This window comes from Microtus oregoni, unplaced genomic scaffold (assembly GCF_018167655.1).
Source record: "Microtus oregoni isolate MIOR12 unplaced genomic scaffold, Mior012 000043F_ref0000047, whole genome shotgun sequence".
In the NCBI taxonomy this organism is placed as follows: domain Eukaryota; kingdom Metazoa; phylum Chordata; class Mammalia; order Rodentia; family Cricetidae; genus Microtus; species Microtus oregoni.
Window position 1 is genome coordinate 16,101,865 of NW_024543210.1, and position 15,389 is coordinate 16,117,253.

Genomic DNA, 15,389 nt, shown 5'->3' on the forward strand with positions numbered 1-15,389 from the left:
TTCCCTCATTCCATCCTGTACTTTCATGTTATTGGTGATATATGTGTACAGATTTTTTAATTTATTCAAATTATTCATATAATTTCAAATTATATGAATCTGGGATTCCAATCTTAAATCTGCTGAACTCACAAAGAAAGTTCTGAAACCTTCAGTAGGTGCCAATTCTTCAGTTGCCCCAGAGTACAGGGTACTCAGTTACAGGCATCTGGAATTCTTTCCCAATTCAAAGGTTTGACATATGCAGATCACATTATCCAAAGGAACTCCAAAAAAGAAAAAAAAAGCAGTTCAATCTCTCCAACTACAATAAAAATGTGTGAAATTAGGTGGCATGCTAATTTAATCATGGTGTTCACAGTATTCCAGGCAATTCTGCAGCATCGGCATTATGATGAATGTTCTTCAGCACCTTCATCTCTGTTGAAATCCTAAGACATCAGCAAAGTTGTACTTAAACAAGACTTACATAATATCCTGGAGAACTTCCAAACTTTTTCTATATCTTAAACATTGCTTATAAGGCAGGAATGATTTTCTTCCTAACGACCTTGATATCACTTGCCTTGCAAACATCTGTGTATATGTATTTATAGGGAATGACTTTTTTTTTAGTCCTATAATGTAGTCAGTACTTATTGGTTTATTCCGATTTTCTATTAAAGACAGTTTTGCTTATGTATCTCAGAAGGCTATAAATTTCCTATAAACTTGTTTGTACCTATAAAGTACAAATTTAAATCTTTTCTAATTTCACAATACACACATATGCATATGTATGGAAGTTTGGCTGTTGATAAACAATAGAATGATAAAAGATGGGAAGTGTAATATCAGCTGATGTCCTTGACCTCTCTGGTTCCTACAATCCTTCTTCTCTCTCTTCAGCATGATCCCCCAAGTTTGACTTAATTTTTTTTTGTGGGTGTCTGCATCTCTTTCCACCAGTTGCTGAATGAAGTAAGTCTGATGACTATTGGACTAAAGCACCAATTGATAAGTATCACAGAATATCACCAGGAATTATTTCATAGTCTTTATTTTTCTCCAAGTGTGTTTGGTTTTATCCTAGGTCTCTGGAGCATCGTTTGGGTTCTGGAACCCCAGGCAATGCTAAGTGTGGACTCACTCAGTGACATAGGTCTCAAAATGGAGCACTCCTTGATTGGTCACTCCCACAATCCCTGTGTCATCCTTACCACAGTACATCCCATAGGCTGGTGTAATGGTAGGTTCATATTCCTGACAGTAGAAACAGGGGCTGTCCCTGACTCTTCTAATGGCTTTTGGGATACTGTTCCTCATATTGGATTGCTTTGCCAAACTTCAATACAAGGGAGGTGCTTAGTTTTACTACAGTTTGATATGCCATGTTTTGTTGACATCCGTAGTAGGTCTGCTCTTTTCTAAATAGAAAAAGAGGAAGAATGGATGTGTGGGTGAGAAGAGAGCAGGTGCTTGGAAGGACCAGAAGAAGAGGATGTAGAAGAAAATTGCAAATAGGCTGCTAAGTAAATAAATAAGTAAATAAATAAATTACTCTAAAAAAGAAAAGCAGAAAATGAAGCAATCAGACATGGTACTTTGTAAGCTTTTAAGATAGAGGTTTATTTTCTCAAAATTTTGACCATACAGCGTCTGGCATTAAGTAAGGTACCAGCACGCTGAGTATTTCTTTTTACTCTTTCTTTCCTGGTATAATGGAAAAAACCCCGTGATTTCCATCTTTTATACAAGGATACTCATAAATCCCAGAATGTTTATGTTCCCCTGTCATCTAAATTATTTCTAAACGACCCTCCTATGGGTACAGAAGGTAGACATTAGGGATAATAACACATGTGGTATGTAGACATACATGCAGGCAAAACACCCATACACATAATAATACTATTAATACTACTAATAACACAAATATTATTACTAATGATAACAAAATACTTGAAAACATCCTACTAATTTTGGTTTACTACAGTGGGAGGCATATTGCGTAGAAAGCACTACTGACCCTTTCTCTCACTTCAGTTGCCATCACAGGAGGGAAGAGCCAGAACCATTATATATGTGTGTTTGTGTGTGCGTGTGCATGCATGCATATATATATATGCATATATATGCATGTGTTATATGTGTACTTATGTTATATGTTTGACACACACACATATATATGCATATATATATACATGTGTTATATGTGTACTTATGTTATATGTTTGACACACACACACACACACACACATATATATATATATATATGTCTGTAAGATAAACTGCAGTGATATATTGTTTGAGTTTTAGTAAATAAAGATTGCCTGAAGGTCAGTGCAAATAGTCACACTAGTTAGCCATAAATGCCAAGCAGTGGTTACACATGCCTTTAATCCCAGCACTAGCGAGGAATATAAGGCAGGATGAATCAGTAAATCCCTCTCTTTCAATCCAAAGATTTCAAAAAATTAAGACCTCTGTAGAGGCTTGGCTGATTTTGCTTTTCTGTCAGGTTGAATCCCAATATCTTCTCTTGGTTTTTATTTTTCATGCTACAGTTATATAACTTTTTAAAAAATGGATAAATAATAAAGTGCCTTAAAATAACACTCTTTCATGTTTTGGTTTATTCTTTTTCATAGGTCTACAACTTTAACTTTTTGGATTTTCTTGTTTAGATCTTTGTCTTTCAAGATAATCTTTGGTTATGTTCTTATGGATGTAATTGTTCTTTCTCTTCCATTCTCCTTTTTCCTGTTCCTACTGTAATTATTCCTGGTAATAAATGGATTCTCTCTGATAATCCATTTATTTTTTTTCATTTCACAGACTACATTCCCAGCCACCTATGCTGATATAAGCCAGAATCCCAAAACACCAAAGGATAGAACAGGAAAATCAAGAGATTTAATTCAGTTTGGACTACAGTGAAATGATGAATGAAATGGAGGAAGGAATGATGTAGGATGTCTTCTTTATACCTATTGCTTTTATTGGTTCTTGAATAAAGCTGTTTTTTGCCAATAGCTTAGCAGAATAAAGCAGTGAGAGAGTAGGCTGAGTTTATGAGACACTACATAGCCACCAAAGGAGAAAGATGCGAGAATGTTACCAGTGAGCCACAGCATTGTGGTGATGCATAGATTAATAGAAATGGGTTAATTTCAGATAGAAGAGTTAGACAGGAATATTCCTGAGCCATTGGTCAAACAGTCTTGTAATTAAAGTAGATTCTGTGTGATTATTTGAGTCTGGATGGGAGGGGAAAGGGAAGCATGGTCTCAGTTTAAAAAACGGTGCTGAACATTCAGCAATGTACATTCACATAAAGCCTAAGAAAGCTTAAAAACAACACTATTAGGCCCACATAACAGGAGTCATTTGCAGCTTCTTGGTAACTGCATTTTTTTTTTCAAACAGGTTTTTCTTGGTGGTAATAGGCAGAGGCAAAGCTCCTTTAAAAGACTGCTTCCTGGTTCATGCTGGCGGTATGAACAGCTTTGGCTCCTTCAGGAGATCTTGCTACAGAGTACTTAAATGAGGCCTGTGAGCACCATGCTTCTAGTTGCTTAATGGCAAAATAGACCTGCTGTGTCCCTTGAACAGGGCAGAAAGCATGGCTAGCAGAGGCAGTAAACATATCTCTGCCTTGTTTGACAGGGCAGAGCCAGTTATAAAGCCAGAGCTTTAATTCTAGCCATGCTCCTTATCAGATTAATGATTCACATGCTCAGAAAATACATACATATATATATATATATATATATATATATATATATATAGTAAAGACAGATAAAAAACAAAACAAAGAGACAAACAAAATAATATCTAAATGGTTTAGAATGTGTTTAAAAATATATGTAGGCTTGGGAGAGAAAAGAAAAAGAATAGAGAAAGTTTTTAAACAATATATAGAGTAGCAAGGCACAGTGGTGCATGCCTTTAATATCAACACTAGGGTAGCAGAGGTAGGCAGGTTTCTGTGAATTCAATGCCAGCCTGGTCTACAGAATGAGATCCATGACAGTCAAAGATACTAGAGAAACTATGTCTTTAAAAACCAACAATTAAAAGGTAACAATAGAAGAAATAGAGTAAAAAAAAAGACCACATAAAAATGAATAATACAGAGTCTGGATTGTATATATCATTGTGTTTTCTTTGAATCTTTTGCCTGTTAATGAACTAACTACAGAAAGACATTTATGTATGGCCTGCTATGTTAAAACAACACATATATCTTAAAGTTATTTGGACTTCAAACTCAAGTTTAAGTATATGTTACTTGGGATAAAAGGTTCTGATTTTGTTTACTGAGAGGATAGAAAGCTGTGAATTCCTCACTTACTAATATGATTTAATCAAAAAAGACCACTGAAGCAATTACCCAGGTGGTCCAACATCCCTGAAAGCTTCAAAGCTGATGACTGAGATGCACCAGCCACATTAGATACCCCATGAAAGACCTGATCAACAGCTCCCCCCAGGCAGCAGGAAGTAGACTAAAAAATTACATCCAAATTCTCCAATATTGTTTATAGATATTTATTCTCATTTAAAGAGAGTTGAGTATAAATGGTTAATAGTCACAGTCAAGATTTTCTAAAAAGAAAAAGAAATACTATAAAGAAATAAGTACTTTATATTGGTATAGACTTTGATTTATTGTTCTAAACTTAAGATAATTTTTGTATATTTCTACTCTTATTTATAGTATTATGTTTATACAGTGCATTAAAAATGTAATGGATAATTAAAATTTTCAATTAATAGTCATATATACTAATCAAACTGTAGTCATGTGAGTTAGGTTTTAGCAGATGTACAGAGATATATTTCAGATGTATAGGTATTCTTTTTTTAAAATATTTATTTATTTACTGTGTATACAATATTCTGTCTGTATGTCCACAGGCCAGAAGAGGGCACCAGACATCATTACAGATGGTTGTAAGCCACCATGTGGCTGCTGGGAATTGAACTCATGACCTTTGGAAGAGCAGGCAATGCTCTTAACCACTGAGCCATCTCTCCAACCCCGATGTATAGGTATTCTTTAAACCTTTCAAAGGCCTACAGAATATCACATTTAAAATGTTTTAAGAACGTAGACATTTGACAGCAGTAAGACATATCTGCTTCTTGCAGCACAAACTACTGCAGAGAGGTTGATAGGTATTGAATAAATTCATTAAAGAATTTACCTTCAATGTGACAAGGCTAGCCATTTGGGCAAGAAACTGTTCCTGCCTGGAATGCTTGATGGTATGTTGTATAAACTGCTGAACTTTCCAATAGAAAGGATGGTTTTTGAAGGTTTCTACTTCACAGAAGAAGGTGCCAGACATCCTGCAGAACATAAAGAAAGCTACTGATGAACATTTCCAGCACAAGGCAGAACAGTTCTTCAAATTTCCTGCTTCACTTAAAAGTCTGCCAGATATTATAGGCCTACAGATTGAATACAGATGTGCCAATATTACAAAAGAACATTGGGTGACTGTCCAGTTACTTTTATTTGGCAGTTACATGGAGTCTCCATGACCCTGCTTACCCTCTCTATATATCTCTGTTTGTATTTCTTGCCTAACTTTACTCTGTTAAGCCATTGGCCAAAACAACTTTATTTATCAACCAATAAAAGTAACACATATACATAAGAACATCGCACATCATCTAATCTTTTTGTCTTAGTAAAAGGGAAAGTTTTAACTTTAACATAGTAAAATTACATATAGGAAACAGTTAACAAGTAATAATTATAGTTACAATATTTAGTTCATTTACATTTGACAAATTAAGAAAAATACTCTATTATCTATCCTATCTTTGTGAATCTAAAGTTTTACAGCTGATTTACCTTTTATCATAATTAAAGAAAACTAGAACTAAAACTATTTTTTGTCAATTTCATGAAAGACCCAGAAGGATATAATATTGCATAAGTAAACAGGAGGAGCATTATAAATGACTTCCAAAGTTCTATAAATGACAAGACTTCTCACTGCCTGGACAGTTACTCAAAATTCTTTTGTAACATTGGGGCATACATCTTTAGCCTTCAGATCCATAGAATTCATCAGACTGTTCCATGAGCAAGAAATTTGAAGATCTATTCTGCCTTTAAATGGCAAATTTCACCAATTGCTTTCTTCTGTGTTCTGCAGAATGTCTGGCAGACTGTTTCATAAAGCAAGACACCTGAAGGCACAAGAACCATAACCCATAATAAAATGAAAGCAGCAATTTAATGTCTTCTATTCAGCAATGGAAAATTAATAATAAAAACAAACTAAGATAACCCCAAACAAGCAAAAACAGTACAGGGCCTCTTTATTTTAGTGAAAAAGTCTTTCCAGACTTTAAAAAAGAACTAGCAACAAATACTATTCAAATTATTACAAAAATGAAAGCAAAGAGAACATGCCTCAATTATTTTATGAGTACATAATTCTTCATACATAAGAACAATATAGGAAGTTATTTATTGACCAATTTACCTATGAACATAGATTCAAAAATTACCCCAGCCCCCCCCCAAAAAAAACAAAATAAACTTTCACACTGAATCCACAAACACATAAAATGGGTATAAAAGTGGAAATATAATGAATAGTTCTAAATGTATGGAGGATTTGAAAGAAATACATGGAATATTCAATGGGGAGATGGAGAAAAATGTAGATGAGAGATTGAATATGGAAAGGAACATCTCAAGCTAAGGACTTTTTAGGGGCCTTACTCCGAAAGTATATACGTGTATAAAGACTGTGTAAATTAAACTACTGAAACACAGAAGAGATGAAGTACCAGCTGGATATTTCTTGTTACAAAGGTAAGGGTCCAGTGCTAGGAGTGGGTTACATTTAGTGGAAGCTTTAGCCAAAAGTAGAGCATTGGAACCCTCAAACAATTCAGGTTGTTGCAAAGTCTACTGGTTGCTCACCAAAAACTGATGTTAAGGCTTTTTGCTGAAGACAATGTCTAAACAACTCATTGAAGACTGCAAAGCTGAGCTGATGCCTAGCTAGAGCCTTTTCTCCTCTAGACTAAAGTTGATGATATTGCAAGTATTCTGCATACTATCAAAGGAGAAAGGTAAACACCACCACAGCTACAAACCCTTTATCTACAATGATGGTCTGCCAGCAAAATGTGCTAGTGTAATAATGACAGAAAACTAGTGAGAGTAACCAATCAATATCTGATTGGATTTAAGGCTCATTCCAGGAGATAGAACCCAACCCTAATACTTTTCTATGAGTCAGGAACAGGAGACTAATGGTTCGAGGACCTAAGGGACATGAAATACTACTGCTCTGTGAAAGAAACTTAGCACTAAAATGATCCTTGGTGGTATTCTGCTATACTCATAGATCAGAGTCTTTCTCAGCCATAATTAGAGAAGCTTTCTTCTGCAGTGGATGGGATGAAATATAGAGACTCAAAATCAAAGAACATGTAGAGTGTGAAACCTTTAATAACTTATTCCAATGGGTTAACTCATCAAATTTCTCTCCTAAGGTCTCAGAGTAACTTGTGAAAGAAAAGATATGTAAGAGCCAGATTGTATATAAAGAAAAAGGAAGAAAGAAATTCTGAAAAAAGAAGAGCTGATGCACACATGAACTCACAGTGACTGTGGCAGCATTGATAGGGGCTGCATAGAACTGTGATGGATGAGATCAGAGAGATGAGAAAGACACAGGTCTTGATCCCTAAGCCAGAAACAATCTCCAAATAATAATTATAGACAAATTAAAAATTATGTCTTTCCAAAGAAGTCACACTGGGGATACACACCACTCTTAAAAACAGGCCCCATACTCAGCAACAGATGGCCCACACAATAAAATCAATGGCCTACTTAGGGATTCTTTGTCTCATAATGTGTTTTCACTAGTTTTTTTTTCACACAATGCAATTCCTTTGCAAATATATATATATATATATATATATATATATATATATATATATATTTAATTGAGAAAAGGAGAAAAAAACAAGTTTCCACCTCCTCCCAGCCTCCCATTTCCCTCCCCCTCCTCCCACCCTTCTCCCCCTCCTCCCACCTTTCTCCCCCTCCTCCCACCCTTCTCCCCCTCCCCCCAATCCTTTCCCCCTCCCTCTCCAGTCCAAAGAGCAGTCAGGGTTTTCTGCCCTGTGGTAAGTCCTAGGTCCTCCCCCCTCCGTCCATATCTAGGAAGGTGAACATCCAAACTGGCTAGGCTCCCAGAAAGCCAGCACATTAAGCAGGATCAAAACCCCGTGCCATTGTCGTTTGTGTCTCATCAGCCCTCATTGTTCGCCATGTTCAGAGAGCCCAGTTTTATCCCATGCTTTTTCATTCACAGTCCAGCTGGCCTTGGTGAGCTCCCAATAGATCAGCTCCACTGTCTCAATGGGTGGGTGCACCCCTAGTGGTCCTGATTTCTTTGCTCATGTTCTCCCTCCTTCTGCTCCTCATTGGGACCTTGGGAGCTCAGTCCAGTGCTCCAGTATGGGTCTCTATCTCTATCTCCATCCATCACCAGATGAAGGTTCTATGATGATACGCAAGATATTCGTCATTAATGCTCTAGGATAGGGTCATTTCAGGTTCCCTATCCTCAGATGCCCAAGGAACGAACTGGGGACCTCGGCTTGGGCACCTGGGAGCCCCTCTAGGATCAGGTCTCTTGCCAACCCTAAAGTGGCTCCCTTAACTAAGAATTGTGGTTCCGTGCTCCCCTGTCCAACCTTCCTTTATCCCAATCCTCCTGTTTCCCCAAGGCCCCTCCTCCTTCCCTTCTAACTTTTCTCCCCCCATCTCCCCTTACCCCCATCCCACCCCACTCCTAAGATCCCAATTTTCTCCCCGGCAATTTTGTCTACTTCCCTTAGCTAAGAGGATAACTATATGTTTTTCCTTGGGTTCACCTTCTTACTTAGCTCTTTAGATTCACCTATTGTAGACTAGTTACACCAGGACCAGGTGAACAATCTAAACAGACCTGTTGGTCGTGAAGAATTAGAAGCTGTTATCAAAAACCTCCCTACCAAAAAAAGCCCAGGACCAGATGGTTTCAATGCCGAATTCTACCAGAACTTCCAAGAAGACCTAATACCTATACTCCTTAATGTATTCCACAATATAGAAACTGAAGGGTCATTACCTAATTCCTTTTATGAATCTACAGTTACTCTGATACCAAAACCACACAAAGACTCAACCAGGAAAGAGTATTACAGGCCAATCTCACTCATGAACATCGACACAAAAATCCTCAACAAAATACTGGCAAACCGAATCCAAGAACAAATCCGAAAAATTATCCATTATGATCAAGTAGGTTTCATTCCTGAGATGCAGGACTGGTTCAACATGTGAAAATCTATCAATGTAATCCAGCATATAAATAAACTGAAAGAAAAAAACCGTATGATCATTTCATTAGATGCTGAAAAAGCATTTGACAAAATTCAACATCCATTTATGTTAAAAGTCTTGGAGAGATTAGGGATACAGGGTCATACCTAAATATAATAAAACCTTTGCAAATATATTATACCTCATGTTTTTCTGTGTCTCTTCTTCTATATATTTTTCTCGTGAATTTTCTTTGGCCTCATTTCTTTGGTTCAATTGTTTTTTGTCACCTTCTGCTTCCTTTATTTTGCTTTATCTTACTTTATTATAATTCTTTAGATTTCTTTTTACTTTCTAAAGAGAAACAGAAAAAAAGGAGATTTGAATATGCAAGGCATGCGAGGTGGTACAATTTTAGAGACGTTGGGAGAGGAAAGCATAATCAGAATATCTTGTATGAATAAAATCAATTTCAAATTAAAAATGATTCTACTATAAATGTAAATGCCAAGTATAAGATAATGCTCAAGAAGTCATTTCAACATTTTTGTGATGTGTTAGTTTGGAAGTAATAGTAGAATATCACCTATAGGCATATTCACTCACAATTACTTTCATGTTGTCTTTGAGAAATCTTCAAAAATGAGATTACAAGGAGATCAATTTCTTTGTGATGGTTCTATTACTGGCTAATGTATGAATATTTTCTTTTCCCTCTTCATGACAGGGAGAGCAAACCAAATCCTCTTCTTACAAGGAAATGTACATAAGTGAGCATAATAGCACAAACCTATAATCTCAATTTTTGAAAAGCAGAGGCAGGGGGATCAGGATGTTAAGGCTTTTCCAGAAGCCTTATGATGGAAAGACTCTATTTCCATACACAAGGAAATGAACAACAACCAATCTGACTTGAATATCCTTGTAGAAGGTCTTGAAACTTGACTATATGAAAACAGAGAAGCATTTAATTCCATTTACTGGACACTAGACTATGAACATTTGAGTAAATACAAAAATACAGGTCACATATACAGTATCAAGTAGATATAATATGATTTTTATTATTTTCAATAACACTTGAGTAAGAAGAAGCATGGAGAGCAAGTGTAAGAAGGAACCATGTGGAAAAGCATAGAGTTCCTGTAGATCGACAAGAGCACTTCTTAGTTACAAATGCTAGCAATGACACAAAACTGATAAAAGTGAATTTGAGGTCAGATCAGCGATGTATGTAATGTAATGTGTGTATTATGTATTTATGCATATATAGATATATATGTGTGTGTATGCATTTTCCTATGCAACTTTTAGTCATTTTATGGGCAGAAAATTTGTACCCTCAGTATAATAAGGTCTGGATTAAGGCTAAATTAGAAGACCAAACCACAGTCAATATAAGTCATAAAAGAGAATATCTCAGCAGTTTGAGTAAAAATTAATACAAACTAAAGTTAGGAATCTGATTTGTACAACGGACAACTTTAAACACCCAAGTGCATTAGATAAATGATCAAAGATATTGAAAGTACTGAAAGTGCTTGGAATGAAAGAATTGGAAAGCAGAATGATGTGCAAAAATAATTGAGGACTTTGTATAGATTATTGAAGAAACTGAAGAGATGAAATAGTGCTCAAAAAAGGATACAGGGATTCTGAGATATTGCATGGAGTAAATTATACATATAGCATCATTTCTGAAGAAAAGAAACAATTGTTCTGATTACAGCAGTCTTTCTTTTAATAAAATATAGAGATTATTAGTAATGCTTGTTTATATTAGTAGTCTGTTTATAAATCACACATAATTCCATTAAGATCAATTTCTACGGGTAAGGTAGAGTATTACATAGAGGGGAATATTTTGATGTATATAGAACAAAGGCCAAGAAAAAGGTAATTTTATATTTCATGCCTTGGGTGAAATTGCACACTTAATGTTTGCTGGTGAATATTAAAATATGATAAACTAGTCAGTTAACAGAAAAAAATATAAACCATGCCAATATGACCTTAATGAAAGCCTTTGGTCAAATTGACAAGAACAACTTTCTGTGTTGAAAGGGAAGAAAGTCAAATTCACTGAAATTAGAATTAATTACATATTAAAAAAAACATGAACTGGTATATGTGTTTTTTCTTGAAGGTTTGTTGAGTTAAAATTAAGCAGGTATTGACTGTTTTGACAAGAAGGTAAATATAAACACATTTCTTCTTCCAAAAAATAACTACCATGAGGAAAATAGAAGATATTTAAATTAGTAAAACTTATAAAAGAACTGAATAGAATCTATAAGGGTAGAGGAAATGCGTTAAATATCATGAAGAAAAATTTGAGCATTGGATAAATGACACCAGGTGCCATATTCAAAAGATGTATTAGAAGGGAGCTTGTGAATTTTGTTCATATTTCTCCTTGAACATGAAAGGAAAAATTGAAACCAATGAAAAAGTAAATTCATATTAATATTAAGATCTTTAATAGTAATCCTGGAGGCAAAACGTCAATGAGGTAATATACTCGGTATGTTTGAAGAAGAATTATACCAAATGATAATTCAAATTTATCATTTAAATGAGAGATTAAAATGAAGACTTTTTCTCATCCACATGAAACCTCAGAAGATTCTTCAGATAATAAAACATGATTTCAGCTATCCTTCAAAAACATACTCAGTAAAGAAACTTTTAATTAAACAAGACTTGGATTTATACATGAAAGGAAATCAAAGAAGCTACTTTGTGTAACATATCATCTTGTAATTCATTACATTATCTCTTCAAATTCAAGACTAAAAAGTTAAGTTCCTTAAAATACTAAAGCATCAAGGAAACTAGTGACTTTTTATAATTTAAGAACACTAACACATTTTCCCTTAGGTTTTTTGCTTTCCTTTTATATTCTGTGTTTATGTGAACATGTAAATGTGCTTTTGTGAATCAATATAACAAAATTTCACAAAATTACCATTATCTTAATTTATATTTGTCTTATCTATTTTAATGTTAGTATGCTACTTTATAAATAATTGTTTTCAGCTAATTTATTATTTCTGAAGTAAAACAGACTACATCATTTGAGTCTGTATTTCTTAGATTTATTCCCTTGGCATACAATAAATAATAACAGCACCTAAGTCTAGGAATTTCCTAGGACGTTTGTCTATGGATATGTCTTTGAAGAATTATGTTGATTACTAATTAATGTAGGAAAGTCTAGTGCACCATTGGCAGTTCAAATTCCTGGTAGGAAATCATGGACTGTGTAAGAAAACAAACTATCTGAGGCATGTGAAAAAATCAGAGTATGCCAGAAAGGCTCCTGTCTCCACAGATTCTCCCTTGAGTTCTTCTCTCACATCCCATGGTGATTTACTTTGACCAGGAAGCATAAGAGGAAATCAAACCTTTCCTCTTTAAGTTACTTTTCTCTGAGAGTTTTATATCATAGCTAAAAGAAAACTAGAACTTTATGTGAAGAAATTGACAGTTGTATTTTATCATGAATTCATATTAGTTGGAAACATCCAAATTGATCATTACCTATGCAAAAATGATTCATATTGGGCTTTTATAAATCATTCAGTGTACTGTGAGAGTACAAATATAAAAGGCTTGTTGTGGATTAAAACAGATTAAGAATGAAATTTTTTAATAAATGAGAAAGGCAAAATCAAGAGAAGAGAAAATTATATGAGTTAATTCATCATCAGTCAATATCAAAGGGATGATATGGATGCAGGTGCAGTACCGTTGGCGCACATACATGGGAAAACAGATACAGGGAGATCACAATTTCATGGCCTTCATACACAATTTAGTGAGATCATGTACAACATAAATAATAATAATAACAGTAATAAGGACTGTTAATATAATACAGTGATTGAAACTTTGAAACTTTGTCTTGAATTTTGGGCATCTTTCACCAAGATCTGGAACATCAATCATAAAAACCTGAAATTGATTTGTATACTGTAACAAGTTTATTTTCTTTTGGATCTTAATCAATAAAATTTGATTAATTCGTACAGGAGCGGTTCTTCACACCTTTAATACCAGCACTTGGGATGTTGATGCAGATGAATTTTATGAGTTCAAGGCTTGTATAGCCTACAGAGTGAGTTCTAGGACAGGTAGGGCTGTTACACAGATGAATCCTGCCTCTAAAAAAGTAAATAAATACATAAATAAAGGGTAATCTCATCAGTAGTGTCGATTCAGTTCCTGAAAGATTCTGATTTTAGAACTCAAATACCTAACATCCATTCATATTTTGATTTTTCTTTCTCTAGAACCCCAGACTTAGAAAGCTCATTTGCATCTTAAAATAAGATCACATTGATATGCTTTTCCTTATACTATTTATCAACTCAGCATGATTTACTTTTTCTTTGGAAAGACAGCCATAGAAAACGGCATGCATCTGACTGTTATTACCGAGTGAATATCAGCATAGTCTTAACTGAAGAACGTGCAGAATATGATAAATAAAATGTTACAGCTATTTACTTAAAACAAATGAAGGGCAAGCTCCTTATGAAATTCATTAGTTTATTTTCAGCATAAAAGTAATTACTCTGGAAACATATGCTGATGTATATTTCTATTTTTACTGCAAATGTAAATTAAAGTAACCTTGAGTTATTAAAGTTCAGATTTTTGTTTAAGCTGTGTTCACTCCCATAATTTGATGTAACATATTTAAAACACAATTATATATTTCCTTTCTTTTTTACAATGTTCAACAAAATACAATAGTAAAGTGATACTGAATAAATAATTCAGATTATTAAAGATCAAAATGTAGTTATCAGGAACACACTAAGAGAAGATTTTAGAGAGGGGTTATGATATCTATTTCAGATACAATAGGTCTATTGTGAAGCACAGCTTGTTTCTAAATTTTATTACTGTTGGCAGTTTATAAATACTATTATTTTATTGTTTTAGGCTTAATTTCTATAGCATAGAGTACTTCTTAATAGAAAAATCATTAGAGTCAGATCTCACAAAGTAGGAAAGTAATGATTGAAAAGCTTATATTGATGGAAATTCAGTTTCAAAATAGAAGTAGCATCTATCTAAAAGCTTGAGTCTAAATACTTTTGAGGCATTAAACCAGAAACAGTGATTAAGACTGAAGCTATCACTATGTTTAATTCTGTAAACACTGTTGGGAAGGAAGTATTTTTCATCTTTTTATATGCCAGAAAAAAAAATGTTTATAGCTCTAGAATGGTCTAGAGGGAATGTTGATTTCAGAGGAAAAGCAGTAGGACAACTTACTCTTTGGGGCTGAAGAGATGGCTTAGTGAAGACAGTACTTTCCACACAAGCAATAGAACCTGTGTGTAGATGCTTAGCATCCATAGAAAGGATAGACATGGTGCTATATCTGTTAACTTTGCATTGAATAGCTGAGGTGAAAAACTGCCTTAGATGTTCACTGATCTGACTGTCTAGATAACCTGTTAATTGCAGATTTATTAAGAAGCTCTCTCTTCCCAAACAAGATGAAGAGTGATAGAAGAAGATAATTTAAATCAATCTCTAGTCGCATGAGCACAGGCATGCCTGTATGCATACACACACACATCCAAACATGCACCATCATCATCATCCCTGCCTCATAGCTGCTCTGCACTACCGCAGCCAATTTTTGGTAGCCATTCCTATAAGCTTACTATTCCCTCTAGACTAGTCTAGACACAGGGAGACACATTTTCAGGAATATAACAAGACAGAAATTGCTACATACAACTTTGACAACAGAAAAAAAAAAGAAAGAAAATGGTCAACCTAGTGAATAAGAATTTATGTAAAATTGTAATCAAGGTTATCCATGTAAATCTGCTGTGAAATAATTTTTTTTGCGCTGTGTCGCTCTCATAGGTTTAATAAAAACTTAAAGTCTAGCTAAAAGATGATAGGTGGTACTTGTGAACAGGAAAAAAGAGGGTTTGGATGAAGAAGAGCAGAGTAGCCAGAATAGGCAGAAAGAAGAAGGTAAAAATGCAGTGCTGAAAAAATACCACTGAAGCACATGGTA